This window comes from Papaver somniferum, chromosome 7 (genome assembly GCF_003573695.1).
Source record: "Papaver somniferum cultivar HN1 chromosome 7, ASM357369v1, whole genome shotgun sequence".
NCBI lineage: Eukaryota > Viridiplantae > Streptophyta > Magnoliopsida > Ranunculales > Papaveraceae > Papaver > Papaver somniferum.
In genome coordinates, this window is record NC_039364.1 from 14,034,411 (window position 1) to 14,050,959 (window position 16,549).

Consider the following 16,549-nt stretch of genomic DNA (forward strand, 5'->3'; position numbering starts at 1 on the left):
TGTTGTAGGCTTAAAGAATAAGCTTGTAAGTTCATTGGTTGGACTGATTTTGTAATCTTCCCCTTAAGTTAATAAAGTGAGTTGTTGTCTTATACCTTGTGCCTTGGTATCTGGTTGATTCGAAGTTGCTCCCCTTATTTTTGTGTGGCATAAACATGGCATGAACCTCTTTGTAGTATGGGATACATTGTTTGGTAGAGAAAATCTGAGTAAGACTTCCGTTGCATACTCTTGGTAAAGTTGGCTGTTTGCGAAGGTGCAAACTTATAAAGCTGAAATACAAGTGGGTGATAAGAGATCACTGAACCATTGAATTGCCGGGGTATACTTGCGCGAAAATTTGTCAGGGACATTTGCAGGTGTGACACTAGCCGTCAAAACCAATATTTTAGTGTTTGACTCCGCCCAAAAATATGCTTGAATCTTAATACTCGAACTAAACTTCCCAAGTTTCTCTTCGAGTATGGTACTCCCTCCCATTTCTGGAAAAGAGATATTTCATTTTTTCAATTTAACCTATTTTTAGGCTAAAATGGAAAAGTGAAAGTATTTCTTTTCAAAAAATATAGGGAGTATTATTCTAAGTTACAAAAAAAGAAAAAGTTAGGGATCCTGATAGATTTAATGGGCTTATGCGACCTACAGAAAAAGGAACATACAGCAATTAAGTTCTTATAACATAAAATATAATCCCGAGTAAGGTATTATTCAACCTACACATGCATTTGCGCCGGTTAAGACATAAAATATCAAGAAATTTTTAGCTCACAGACATTATGCTATACATCTTCAAAATTATTTAATCATCACTTGAAACAAATCACCAAGAAAAGGTTGAAAAAACACAACCAGCTCACGTATCTTGTTGAGATTACCTTGTCGTTCAATTTATGCAAGGTTGAAAAGATAGAGCCAACTCACAGTACGACTTAACTACAGTACTATCCGTAGCTCCAGCAGCACCATCGAAGCATATCCTTGTGGCATAGAAGACATAGTAGGATAATCCTATAGATATATTGTGACTTCGTCATTAAATTTGAATTGTAAGCTTCTGTGTAAGGTATCAAAAAGATGTAGACGAGTCAGATTTTAAATGAGTCAGCTTAATTTTTTTGATCAATGAAATATTTTCTCTGCTGATCCAAAAATAAATAAATGAGTCAGCTTAATTATAGTCGACCAAGTTAGCAAAAAACTAAACAACCTTTTTTAGGAGAAAGTTTGACTGTACAGTACGTCTAGCCCTCTTAGCTCAAATAGACTCATTGATTGAATTATCACATGGATCAAATCAAAAGGAGTTTAGAAAAGATTTAGCCAACTTACATGCATGTCTCATACACATCAACTGGTTGTTACATTTTCTTTTATGAAAATGCATGGTTGTTACTTGTTACATTGATTATCACTAACTAAGTTTTGTTATTGATGAATTATGCATTTTAATAGTATATATTTTTTATAAAATAAAAGAAAAGAATGGTTCCATCAGCTTAATGGCGTCGCAGAAGACAGATACGGACGCATTAATTCACCAGTAAAGGCCTCTTAATTTCCGCCGAATATGTTACTCACCGCCCTATTCTAAACCCTATTCTTCGATTAATGTGTGTTACACGAAATATTGTTAAAGTGGGAAGTAGCAGTCTAATCTAGGCACTTGCAAAATACTTTATACGGGTTATTCTTACGCGTATAACTTCATCAATGGGTCATGGTACGTGCCGGACACGTATAACTTCATACGCCTATACTAAACATAAGAATGGCATAGTAAAATAAAGCAAGAGAATGATTACAAAGTGACTGGTGGCTCTTATATGGGAAGACTGTATAACCCAAAACTCAGAAAAATCAGAGGCAAACTTTTCTGATTGTACTAAAATGACTTGGTGGCCGGGAAGACTTGTTTCTGTAACTTGGTGAGTAGACTGTAGAAATTGTAATATCAGTTTAGTTGGTTCTTATAAAAGAGGGTTAGATTGATTAAAAGTCTCCAGGGAAAAGTAATCCTCCGGGCCTCCCGCCTAAGGCAAGTTGAGCAACTTCCGATAAAGACTATCTCATGTGTAGGCTGTAGCTGTCACCATATGTATTCACTTCATAGCAGGTGCCACTGTAGTACAGTGCTAAAGTGATTGGGTGATGATATCAGTGACCTGACTTCGAAACTCGTTAGTATCGAAAAAAATCTTTACCGATCAAAAAAAAAAATTCACTTCACAGGGAAGTTGCGGGTACAAATTGCATGCTCGTATATGGTACTAATGTTAAATCCGTTCGAGGTCATGCAAAAAACAGCACGAAACGGTGGGTATACTAATGGAGAATAATTCAATTATGCAAATAATTTGCAACTTGCAAGCAATATATATAGTATACTTGAGCAAGTCTCTTGTGCCGGAAATTGGCACTTGCAAGTAATGTATATTAATATTTTGGCATCAGGTGAGGATAAATTGGGTCTGGGTTAAGGGGCAAAATGTCCCAAAATCGATCCCAGTTGTGAAAATGTTCCGGATTTTTGGTAAAAGATTGAAACGCCCTAATCCGTTAGATTTTCCTTTCAAAAGAGTTAAGTAGTCGAAATTGTTCTCCAGGATACATTGTTCATAATTCAGGATTCAGTGTTTAATTAAAATTCAGGGTTCAAGGTTCAGGACTTAGGATTTAGGGTTTGGGGTTCAAGATTTAGGATTCGGGTGGTGGTCGTGATGGTGGTGGCGGTGGTAGTGATGCGGTGGTATTAGTGGTGGCATCGATGGTGATAGTGGCGGTGGTGGTGGTGCGGTGGTATTGGTGGTGGCAGCATGGCGATAGTGGCGGTGATGGTGGTTGAGGAGGCGGTAGCGATAGCTGTGGCGGTGGTGTTGGCGGTGGTTGTTCTAGTGGTAGTGGTGGTGGGGATGGTGGCGGTGGTGGTGGCGGTGGTGGTGGTGGTGGTGGTGGCATCGATGGTGGTTGGTGGTTGTTTGTTTGGTGGTGGCGATGGTAGTGGCGGATTGGTACATCTTGATTGAGAAGGATAAAAATGGAATTTCAAAACTCCATTAACCAGTCAAGATGCCCAATTTTGATTAAAATGCTCTGAAACTAACGAAATGAGGCATTTCAATCTTTTTCCAAAAATCTGGGCATTTCACAAGGTTGGGGTCGAATTTGGGGCATTTTTCCACTTAACTCCTAAATTAATTGGTAAATTTATTTTTTTTGGGAAATAAGAATATACAGATGCCATGTGCTGCATACATATCCATAATCATATCTATAAATGGACGAATTTCCTTCTTCAATCATGCAACAAGTTAGAATTCATTCAATTATTGCAAGCTGTTTGCTATATCTGGGACAATTGTTCTCATTACTAAATGGCTGCACACATTTCAGGCAGAGTTCTAATCAAGAACATTGTTTGTCGTTGAGATGGTGGTGTTGGTTTAGTCGGAGAAAAAGTGTCAATTGGTGGTTGGGTAAAAAATGGAAAACAACAAGGTTCATTTGCAATTCTTGAACTGAATGATGGATCATGTCTGTCAAATCTTCAAGTTGTCATTGATTCATCGGTTGCTTCTAATCTCGGGAAAATTGTTCATATTGGTACGAGTTTTTTTGTTGAAGGTGAACTTAAAAAAGGTGCACTTGATCAAGGTACTAAACTGCAGCGTGTTGAATTACATGTTGAGAAAGTTATTGATCTTGGTATTGTTGATCTGGCTAAATATCCTCTATCTGAAACTGAAAGGAAGCCGCATACTCTTGAATCTCTGCGGGATTATGTTCATCTCCGTCCACGAACCAGTACTGTAAGATTAACATTTCTCGTTCTGCTATCTACCATAGGGTTGCATATTTGTTAATTAACTTGTGGTTTATGTGCACATTTCACAGATGTCTGCGGTTGCTCGACTTAGGAACGCATTGACATATGCAACACATACATTTTTCCAAACAAACACAAAATTGGTTAAAAAGACCAAAATCAATAATTTCTGGGTGAAAAAGACATCTAGGTTTTGATACTATTTAAATGGACAAAAATGTTAAAATAGCCAGGATGTAAATAGTTTCATCCTACCCATTTTTAAATATTTTTTCTTATTTTTAATATATATCAGGATGCATCCAGTTTCATCCTTGCTATTTTTTAAATTTAAGCCAGGATGAATCCAGTTTCATCTTTGCTATCTTTTTTTTTGTCCATTCCATCCGTAATAATTTATACTCGTCCATTAGATTTATGTTTTAAAAATATTTGGACAAATGATCCATTTTCCGTTTTTCAAAAGCATGGGTTTCTTCGTGTGAGCTACTCCTACAGAGTCAGAAGACGAAGTAGAAGCTGCTGAGCTTCTTGTCAAGGTGAAACGTGAGGCTGCTTCACAATTGATACTGTCTAACGCTACGAAAGGTGAACTCGATATTGCTGTTTCCAAACTACCAATATCTATGGAGAAACACACATAGCTAGAGGAAAGATCCACACCTAAGCCTAGCCTGCTACCACAAAAAGATGGGAATGTTGACTATTCAAGTGACTTTTTTTCGCGTCCAGCATTCTTAGTTGGGTCAGGACAAGTTCAGCTGGAAACCTTTGCTTGTGCACTTAGTAATGTGTACACCTTTGGACCAACTTTACGAGCTGAAAGCTCCCAATCATTTAGGCATCTCGCAGAGTTTTGGATGGTGGAACCTGAGATGGCTTTTGTAGATCTGGAGGTAATAAAAACATTATTCACTTAAATTTTATGCCGAGTCATATCACTAAATTTGCTTCAATATCTTTTGTAGGGTAATATGAACTATGCCGAGACATATGTTAAATTTCTTTCACAGTGGTTACCCGACAACTGCCTTGATGATATGCAATTCATGGTTAACAATTATGATGAAACTGCTATAGATCGTTTGAAGCTAGTTATGTCAACCCCCTTTGAGCGTATTACTTATACCGAAGCTGTAAGACTGCTTGAGAATGTTAGGGACAAGAAATTCGACAATATGGTAGAATGTGGAATCAATTTAGACTCGGAACATGAAAGGTTTGTGTACATGTATATTTCTTTTCGTTTTCAGCACTCATTATCCTGAGTTCTTCGAAATGAATTATGTATACAAATACTAACTACAAGTCATTTTTCTCGACCATGCAGATACTTGACAGACGTAATATTTAAAAAACCTGTTATTGTATAAAATTATCCAATGAGAATTAAATAATTTCACATGAAGATTAATGATGACATGAAAACAGTTGCTGCCATGGATGTTCTAGTACCCAAGGTACACATTTTGATCCGAAATATATGTCCTCCCAAGATACAAAATATGCTTGTGGCAAGTCGTTATGATCTAACATATGTTGTATTGCTATGAATAAATATATAGGTTGAAGAACTGATAGGAGGAGGCCAAAGGGAAGAGCGGTATGATGTGATGGAAAAAAGGTAGGGAGAAATACGGTTTAGTCCAAAAATCAATTCAAAAGTATATTATAGTCCAATCCGAGTCAACTAGGTACAGATTAGTCCTAAAATATGAAAAGTACATTATTAACCCTTATTATTTATAATTTAGTCCAAATATTTGCAGTTTAGTCCACAGTGACTCACGATGACGTCAACAACTTTAAATAATATATAAATAATTAAAAAACAATATATTTTTCGAACCGCTCGTCCAAAATTCACAAACTTTGTATATTCGGAAAGCTCTTTCCAATATCTACAAAAAGGGTACCAATATGACTATATAATTTTCATTTTTTTTTTTAATTTTAATTTAATTGTTGTGTACAACTATGTAAACCACTATAAAAATCAAAAAAGTCGAACATCCAGACCCACATAACAGGCAATATATCCATGAGGGGTTCCAAACAAATGTGCCAAAATGTCATCAACGCTATCCATCTTCTGCGCGACTCAATCTGACAAAGGGAAAAAAAGAAGAGGGGTTCCGAACAAATGGGATACAAATGGAAGAAGACAAGTAAACAAACAAAGGAAAATCCATAGTGCCGAATGATAAACGTTATATGCATAGTTTTACACATCAGTATGAATATTTCCAGTCTCCCATATATTTATTACATAGGAGCAACAAATTTTAAATAGTGGTTTATGTGGTCATGACAAGAAATACAAAATGAGAAATTCTGCTTTAAAAGTTGAGGAGGAATGTATTTTGTAGGAAACTGAACTCACATGAAAAGAACTCATAATACTTTCGTCACATGAAAAACTTAGAATACCTCGGATATATTATTCAGATGGAATTGGATTCTACAAAGTTAAAAAATTGTTAGTTATAGAAAAGCCACCAACATCACTGGCTCTACTCTCAGAATCATTGGATTTCCAAGCAGTAGGAGTAGCTTGTACACCCTAGTTTTATGCAAGCATAATCTTACGGAGTGAATTTTTTACATAATTATTTACGTAACATTAGCTTATGGCATGGAGTCATTGTTTATCATATGCACACCCTAGTTATTGATGCATAAGCTTATGGAGTTAATTCTCATACATGCGTACCAATTTGTACACCCAATTTATTTACCCTAGGATAAGCTAATAGTCATTTTCCTCCACATGTGTACCAATTTGTACACCCTAGTTTTACATGTGTACCAGTTTGTACACCCTAGTCATCTGCGCAAACATAAGCTTATGGACTCTTCTATATCACAAGTCGTACACATATCAAACTAACTCTATGGTGCAGATCTCAGAGCAACGACAACCCGAAATCTATGCAAAATGAAAATATACTCGCAACATAAAACTTATCATAAAGACGTCACATTGAGCATATGGTTGCCGCAACCTCAAAACTTTATTGATTATCTGTAATAGTGTGTAACTTCAGTTTATTCCCTCAAACTTTATATTTTAAACATGTTGGACCGTATTGTATTTTGTGTGTAATAATTCCAAAGAAATGCATGCATACCAATGATAAGAAGAGAAGCTTTCCAAACACCAATAGTGGCTCAATAAAAAAACCCAACATTTAGAAATGAAGAATTGAACTTTACTAACCTGCGTCCGCTATTTTTCTTCTCACCCATGTTTTTTTGACTCTGTATAAGTACATCAATGAAGACTGCAATTCAACGAACACCAGCTACTACACATTTCTAAGCAAGTCTTCACCGCCTAATTAAACTGTAACAACGACAGCAAGTAAGTGAATGCAGAAACTATCCAAAGTACAACAATAGATAGAATGACGATCAAAGAAGATATTGCAGACGCCGACATTAGTAGGCTATTATACACTATTTTTTTGATCTCATGGCTGCAAACCAGCAAGCTAACCAACCTCTTTATATGCTATTTCAATTATATTACTGTAAAATGAATAAAGAGTGGTTTGGTGACAATATCCCTATTAGAACAAGGTACATAACGTTGAAAATATGTACAACGATGTACACATTGAAAATCAATGTGTATAATTATGTACACGTTAAAAATCAACATATGTACAACTATGTACACATGTTATACACATATGTACCTCTAAAACAAAAATACCTAAATGATACTATCTTTACATGTTTCCATCGACCATCAATCAACAAGCAAGGAGATATGTAATAGCATATTATCTTTGAAACCTGGAGGTTTCAAAATTATCTTGATTGGAATGAAGTAAGTCATATATAGGAGCACAAATGTTGATAAATTGATATGCATAAAATGAATTGACCACTCAAAATTGTGATTAAGTACTCCGAGTTACCTGTTGATAATTGAGTATAACATATAAGACCATACCTAGCAGAACAAGCAATGAACCTGCAAAATAGTGTAGTACTATAAAATTGGCGGGGTTTCACATGACGAAAAAATACTTGAATATAATTTCATAGTCATCTGAAAAGATACATAAACAAAATAAGATTCAGGTTATGTCATCCCATAAGTTATCTCCAACGTATGAGATTAAACAATGCAAGAAGTGGATACCTTGAGCCAGTAGATTGCATCACGAACATAGTGGGACAAAGCTAAAAAGACAGTGAAGCTGTACAGAAAAAATCAGCTTCCATTAGCTTTTATGAATTTTCTCTCAATAAGTAGACCAAGAAATGTTTGATGACAGCAATTTCCCAAAGCAACATGGTGATATCATCAGACCCCAATACCAGTCTTTCAGGAGCATTTTCTCTCATTTTTTATTCCTCTCAAGAGCAACCTAACAAGCAATTGAAGCAAGGCAGTGGAAAATAAAAAATTGTTAGTACAATAGAGAAAATGCAAGGATCCATTACCGACAAAAAGTTTGAGAGTTTATAGAAGATGAGCTAAGTGTCAACGGATAGAAATGAACAACATGAAGTGTTTTTCCACAATAGTTAAGATGGAGATGGCCTAAGGTAGTTATGGTTATCAAAATGAATTTCAATATGTGCATTCATAAACAATCAATAGGTGTATAATCATGTGCAAACTAATGATCAATAGGTGTACAACTATTTGCACACTGAAAATCAACATGTGTACAATTATGTACATATTAGGAATCATTATGTGTACAACTATGTACATACTGACAATCAACCAATCATAAATGATACTCGGGTGAAGCATCAATTTCTTATTGGAACAGGAATGTCAAATGCAATCAAAAGTGCTAAGACAATGCATGAGGTTACAAGAGAAGCAAACAAAAAACTAAATCTAGAAAGAAAAGGTAACTCCTCCCAATAGCCGTAAAAGTCTAAGGAGTACAACTGGAAACCTGACTGAAAATGACATTTAATTCAAACCTTCTCACATTTAGTTTGAACAAGTGAAAGCAACATAAGAGGGTTAGGCTTTCCAAAACTATAGGAAAAATGTGCACCATTAAGGATTAGTGGTGCACCAATATGTACGCACCTATAATATATGAAACAAATCAATCAATCATTCCTGCAAACAGACTTACTTTTTATGGAAAATGCACTAGTGCACCCGTATGTACACAACTATAAAACATGGAACAAATCAATCATTCATGAGTATTAACTGGTGCACCGTTAAGAATTACAAAAAAAAAAAAAAACAGCTGAGTGCAATAATCACCTAAACTAAAAGGAACAAAAGAAATCCGCTCAATAATCAACACTTATTTGGATCCGCGAAGCAACTCTATGTTCCTTTTGTGTAGCAAACAGTTACAATTAGACAAACTCCAGGTGATGGATTCTAGAAGAAGAACAGCTCAACAAGCTGCAAATATAAACGTCGTATTATCCAACCACGAATATACTTATGAATCAAACGAGCAGCTACTGATGCTCTTTTGGCTGCAAAAATCATTTGAGAAAGGCAACCAATGGTGAATATTTTTGGCTGCAAAAAACTTTATGTGCCATGCTAATCCTTCAACTTTATCTGATTCTCAAAGAACATATCATCATGATAAAAGGGATCAAACCAATGGTGAGCATTTCTTTGTTGCGGGGAAATTAAAGTGTTTACCAAACGCCATATCATGAATCAGAGTTATGCTCATAACAAAGGACAAACAAAAAAAAGCTAACACCAGCCAAACATTTCTTGATTCTTCTATATTTTCACGAATAGTAGTTATGCTGTTCAAAATGAAAGGACAAAGAAAAGTATTGCTCACGATAAATTCAATATATATTACAAATCTCCATAAGTCTGGTAAGCAATTAAAAATGAACACACATCAGGAACATCCCCATATAACTTCTAGCATGATATAATTAAAAAAAGGTACTAACATTTTACACATATGGACTATCGACTACAATGAAGATCGAATCATTAGATAATTAAAAGTCCTGCGAAATCGAAGTGCCTCTTTGTGAAGTAAACTATTATTATATTCTTCAAGAGAAACTCATTTACATATTTCTACTACCTTCATTCGGAATCCACATAATCAAAACATGGTCCTAAATTTTATTTACAAAGTACTCATTTCTCATCCATCTTTCATGAAACTAAAGCTCCTAATGATTGAAAAGATATCAAAAACTAGTCCATCCTCAGGGATATATATTGCTCTTGAAAAATCCAAATCAAGAGTCTATACTATTTTTTTAGAGAATAAAAAGATAACATGGACTTAGATTAATTTACAGTTTTGAAGCAAAATGAATGAGAAATCTTCCCACGATACACGAAATTACTCCCTATTATGGTCTCTGGAGTCGGGACCTCCCCAGATTACACAGATTATATATAGGTAATTATTCTCTTTGTAAAGGAACTAATAAACTTGAAGTAACTATATGTAGCCAACATAAGCAATCATTCAGCATATAGAAACATAGATCTAAACTTTGATTAGTGATCGAATAAGAAATTGAACTAATTAGGTTTTTAACACTTTTTTCTTTCTGAAATGGATTTCGAAATCAATGAATTAATAGTTGTGATCAAATTAAATAATAAGAATAGATTAATCTTACATTTCAAATCGATTTTAATGATGAAATCCTCAAATTAATTTGATGAAATCCTCAAATTAATTTGATGAAATCAAATATCATCAACTTTTCTCCTCAATTTCAAGTGAATCTTCAGGAAAAAGTACCGACGATGATGATATAGGCTTATTACTGAACTGAATCAAGTGTTTGTTTAATTTTCAGATTTATATTTGGAAGCTAAAGATGTCGAGATCAAGTTTAGAATTTTTTCTTCGCTGAGAGAGGGAGTTGCAACAAAGGAAATGAAGAGACATAAACTGAATTTTGAGAAGTAACACTAATGGGTATTTTTGCCACAAAAATAATCATTTTTGGATTGAATCGTTCGTTAAAGGATTAAATCGTTTTAAATTGGGTAAATTTGGATCTCCTAATACTGGGTTTTAGAGGGGAGGATTAGAGTGTCCAACGCCCCTAATTGCCAACTGGCATCAATTCTTTTTTGTTTTTTTACAAAAAGGTATGTGTTAAGGAACATAACCAGGTACAGTCAAGTGGGGTAACTGCCCCTAATTGCCAACTGGCATCAATTTTTTTTTTTTTTTGTGCCCTATCATTTCAAATATTGAAACGAATATGATTGGCATTCTTGTTCGGTACGGTGGATTACAGGATTCTGGAGTCAGGGTCAACACTTGATCCATACCAATGGTACCTTGATCTGCGTCGTTATGGGACTGTGAAGCACTCAGGGTTTGGTTTAGGTTTTGAACGGATGGTACTTTTTGCTACTGGCCTTGACAATATTCAGAGACGTGATTCCGTTCCCGAGATATCCAGGACGAGCAGAACTTTGACACATTTCAAGACTCTTGTATCTCCTTTGGCTTGCTGACGATTTCTTTTTTTTTTTTGGTAAATTTAATTAAAAAAAATAAAGATGTTGCCAACAGTTCCATTTTTTTTTTCTTTTGGTTTCTTTTGTTTACGACTTCTATTCAACTAGTACTTGATGTGAATATCGGCCCTTTAAGCTTTGTTCTACAAATGATTTACTCAAGGGTGCTTTTTCTCATCTGTCATACTATTAAGTAAAAATGCTACAACTGTGCATCAAAACTCAGGGGATTAAAAATCCTGACTTCATTGGGGTATATCCAAACTACCTGGGGTATATCTAATAAGAAAAAAGCTAGGTCATTATGAAGTAAAAGAAGCCACCCCTTATCCTTGTATTTTCTAAATGGTAAAATTGCCCCTGCAATGATTAACACTAATTTAATCGAAATGATTAGATTAGTTAAATTAGTTAGATTAGTTAGTTGATTTATAAGTTGGGTTTTAGAAATAATTTACAGAGAGAAGTAGAATGAAGTAGTTGAGGAGGTTTTTTTTTTTTTTGAGGGGGGAGTTAGGGTTTTTGATAAATTTGTGATATGAGTAATACAAATCCTGATTTTGAAGTGGGGGGCTCTTCTAACTTTCCTCCTACAAATGAGTACTTATATGATGATCTACGAGATCATGATCAAATGGATTACATGCATGACCCTCACTTTTATTTTCCTCAAACTCAAGATGGCTATGGAAGTGATGAATATCTTGAGCCAAACGTAGAATTCAATGACCCAGAAGAAGAGATGGAGCTGCAAGTAATCAGGTAGACAACCTACGTGGTGAAGATTGTGATTTTTCCATGCCAATGATCGATTCTGTTTTTTTTTCACTTTTGCTTCCCAGGATCGGGTAGGTCGATGCTTGTCGATCATGCCGACCATAAGCGCCGGTGTGGTTTATATTTGAACAACGTGCCGACTTTTCATGAACAGCGTCCGTGTCTGCAAGGTAGAAAATTTGAACCATGCCGACTTCCATTTTTTTGCAACACAGGAGTCGTGACTTGAAAATGCGTACGCCGACATCTTAATCTTTTTGGACCCTGCCGAGTATAGTTCGGTCGGCACTGTTAAATTTTTTCTACCATGCCGGCTATTTTGTAGTCGGCATAGTTTTACATGTCGACCATGTCGACTTTGGTAATACAAATCAACTAACTTTTGATGTTTTGTAGATTGTTGCATTGGTACCGATGACGGATCATCCTCAAGCTCACAATATTAGAGGTCCTGATACTTCCGCACATTACGCTAATGATTTGGAATGGAAGGAAAAAGACGACGCGGTCAAGTAGATCGTTGAGAAAGCAAAAGAGAAGCTGTGTGTTCTAGTGAAAAATACCCAACAAAAAGATACGCGGTTTGAACTGGTATGCGAGTGTTATGGGTCGCCGGACTCAAGTCATAACAAAAAGGGTTATGCGTATGATAAGAAGACGACTAGGGTGTACAAGACGAAGTCAAAGAAGTGTGGATGCCCATTCAATGTTATATTTTGGAGGAACAAAGAAACCGATGACATGTGGAGAATGAATAGAGTTGATGTTGGTTGGCATAACCATAAAGATCCGGAAACTCTTGTTGGGCATTGTCAAGTTGCCAAGTTGAAACCGAACGAGTTCGAACAAGTAAGAAAAAGTTGGGGAATTAAACCAAGCAAGATCCTTAGTAAGTTCAACAGGGACGACCTACATAACCTCTCTTCATTGACTACAATTTATGCGACCAAGGAAACTATAAAAAGAATTGAATGGGATGGAAGAAATGTGATGGAAGAATCACAATGGTTAGTACACAAATAAAACTACACGGTTAGACACCATGAGTCATCGGAGGGCTTGGTGGATCGTATTTTTATTGCGCATCCCGATATGATTCAATTGGCGCGGCTTTTACCAAGTTTTGTTCATGGATTGTACTTATAAGATGAATAGGTACAACATGCCTTTGTTGAACATTGTAGGACAAACCTCAGATAAGCAATCGTTCACGGTTGCATGGTGTTTTATGGATCGTGAGAAGGATGATAACTATATTTGGACATTGGAAACTTTGAAGCTTCTTTACCACGAAGACGAGACTCCCAGGGTTATAGTGACCGACAATGAGCAAGCAATAATGAACGCCGAGAGGATAGTTTTTCCAAATACGCAAAATTTGTTTTGCACTTGGCATATACAATGCAATCTTAGAAAGAATTGTAGGAATCATATCCAAAAGCCAAAGGCAAAGAAAGGTACTAAACGTGAAAATAAGGTAGATGAACGTCTTATCAAACTAACTAAAGAGGAGCGAGAGAAAGAGAAAGAGAAAGAAGATGAAGAATGGAAATAAGGCGAGATCAAATTTGGGTTATTCATGAAAGCGTGGGATAAAGTGGTTTGGTCGATGAGTTTAGGAAGATATGAGTTAAAATTGAAGGATTTCGAGGATGAGTGGGGCGTTGATTACCCCAAAGTAGTGGCATATTGCAAGAGACAATGGTTGAGTCCACACAAAGAGAGGATTGTGTATGCTTTTACTTACGACTATAAACATTTCAAACTTGAGTCCACAAGCATGGTAGAGCAAGCTCATGGGAGACTAAAAGGTCTACTTTTCACGAGTCAAAATGGGATTGTGACGGTTCAACATGCTATCCATGAGTACACTAATAATGATATCTACAAGATAAGAAAGCAATTCCAAGAAAGTAGCTTCCGTAAGTTGAAGGAGTTTAATGAGGATGATTGGTTGCTTGTTGGTATACATAGAAACGTCTCGCATTAGGCAATACGTTTCATGATGAAACATCTCAACTTGTATCAAAAGTATAAAAGGTATGATGACCCGAGCACTCCTTGTAAGTATAGGATAATGAAGGTTATCGTACTTTCATGTCGTCATATGCTTGGTAGGTATAAAACTTCCAATCCGATTGAAGATATCGATCCTTATTAGAAGAAACTATCTTTCAAACCGGCTCCAAGAGAAGATTCCGGTGAAGAGTTTGGCGACATGGTACTTGGGAGAATAATCCTCGAAAAGTACCCCAAGTTGAATAGGACAAACAAACTATGAAGCACAAGTTGATTCCGATTGTTTACCCTTTTATGGAAGAACTTCGAGAACCGGCGAAACAAGATCCAATGGGTAGACCACCTACCACAAAGACGATGGCGGAAGAAAGGGAACAAATTAAAGATCATTTCAGTACAAAGTGCGATCCATCCGGGCATGTTTATACTGAGGCGCAATACAAGGAGGAGGCGGCTAAAAAGAAAAGAGGTCGTCCGAGGAAATAAACAATTACACCAACGGTTTCAAACTTGAATCCAAATAGCACTCTACTTCTTGAGAGTCAAGCAAGTGTGGAATTTGTTGGAAAGAAAAGGGGTCGGCCAAGGAAGGATTCAACTACACCAACGGTCTCAAACATGAATCCAAATGGAACTCTACCTCTTGAGGGTCAAGCAATCCAAGGAGATGTTGTGAAGAAAAGAGGTCGTCCAAGGAAGGTAGTACAACCGCTGTTGCAAGAGTATCGCGTACAACTCCCTCCAATTATCCACGAGTTCGTTATTGGTACCGACGACGTCCCAAAGGATGGAAATTGTGGGTTTCACGTTGTCTCGCAATAATTGGGACACCTAAGTGGAGCGGTTGAGGAGAATCTCACCCAATGCCAATACATAAGAAAGAATATGGCCGCCCGACTAGAAAAAGACAAGGAGTTTCATATCTCAATGATGCTACAAGGTTTCATGGAGGACAAAGAAGAGACTTTAAAGATTTGCTAACTAGTGTTAAAGTCCCGAAGGGAAATGCATCGGTCAAATGGGAGCATTGGATGAGAATGTCGGAGTGTGGCCATCTATTGGCGGATACGTGGTCATGCGTGCTACATTATTTTAGTAAGGGACTATCTATAGCATCTGCACCGAAACATGGGTTTGTGTGGAGAAACTTAAGCATAGAAGAATTGTTATGGCTTTGGTGAATAAAAATCATGTTATTGGTCTACAACTCAACAAGGAATGTCCATTACCTCCTCTTTGTAAGTTTAGTTTTTGGGAGAACTTCATAAACAACAAGAGAAAGGAATGGATGAAACTTTATGAGGACAACATGGACCTTTGGAATATTTTAGATGAGTCTAGGAAATGTCCCTTAGATTTGACTAAAGGAGGTTTAATAGATTTGAATAAACTCCCTCTAATAAATTTGAGTGATGATTGATTATGGTTAGGAACTAAAGAATCTTTTTGGAGTACTTTTGTAATCACATTCGTGTTTTGTTTAATGTACTTTGGAGTACTACAAATGAATGAAATGAATGTGGTTTTTTTTGTTGGTATATACTACTTTGGTCGGCAATGTGTTTATCACACGACCCTGCCGACCGTTCCAGGGTCCGCAAGGTCTTGGTTTCGTCAGGTTGCCGGCTTTTCTGTGGTCGGCATGATTTATGAGGAAAACCATGCCGACTAGAACAAAAAAAAAACTTGTTTCCTGGATGTTATCATACATTATAGTCGGCACGGTGGATTAGGAGAAACCTGCCGACTACACACTTGCCGGCAGGGTATATGAGGATAACCATGCCGATCAGAACAGAAAAAAAAACTTGTTCCTGGAGGTTCTCATACATAATAGTCGGAATGGTGTATTAGGAGAACCCTTCCCACTAAACATTCACCGGCACGGTTTGTAAACCGTTAAGTGCCGACTGTTAAGCAGCCGTCACGCTTTTAATTTAGTACAATGCCGACTATACATCGAATACAAACCTTAAAAACTTAATTAGAGCGTACAAACCATAATTATAGCATACAAACGTTAAAAACTTAACCCGTACACATTTGGGCCATAGATAATATCTTTTTCCGGTACACAATTTCTTAGGAGAAGTAATTAGCTTCATCTTACTGTCGCAACATGGATCTGTGCATGGTAGAAGGTTTATTTTAGCAACTTCATCTTCATACGGATCTAGGCGCTCATCTATCCAATAGAAAAACCTACATCAAGTGCATTTTGAAGTATACGGCTGATATACATCTCCTACTGCAGCTTTTATGAGAAATAAGAATCCGTTATAACCTTCAATAGTGCATTTGCTTCCTTCAAAGGAACAATCGTTTGCAAAATGAGCACTTAGTGTACAAAGAATACAAATATTTGGTTGTGTTGCAGTTGAAACTTTCATTCTTTATGCAAGGTTGAAGATGAAGTTGAGAATACTTTTACAATAACAACACACCTAATATATTGA

At 36.4% G+C, this 16,549-nt stretch overlaps 1 long non-coding RNA gene and 1 pseudogene across 5 annotated transcripts; one reads left to right on the forward strand and one right to left on the reverse strand.

The window, feature by feature from the left end:
- Nucleotides 1-3,371: 3,371 nt before the first annotated feature.
- LOC113294165 lies at nucleotides 3,372-11,256 on the forward strand (annotated as a pseudogene).
- On the reverse strand, nucleotides 5,645-10,711 carry LOC113295874. 5 transcript variants are annotated; one of them, XR_003332942.1, is made up of 5 exons: nucleotides 10,439-10,711; nucleotides 7,977-8,205; nucleotides 7,750-7,805; nucleotides 7,044-7,169; nucleotides 5,645-5,929 (listed from the first exon to the last, which is right to left on the reverse strand). It is a non-coding gene; the product is annotated as an uncharacterized LOC113295874 (long non-coding RNA). The 5 variants fall into 5 exon arrangements; XR_003332944.1 differs by lacking the exon at nucleotides 5,645-5,929 and adding an exon at nucleotides 9,078-9,224 and having other exon boundaries at nucleotides 6,819-7,169; XR_003332943.1 differs by lacking the exon at nucleotides 5,645-5,929 and adding an exon at nucleotides 9,078-9,301 and having other exon boundaries at nucleotides 6,819-7,169.
- Nucleotides 11,257-16,549: the final 5,293 nt, after the last annotated feature.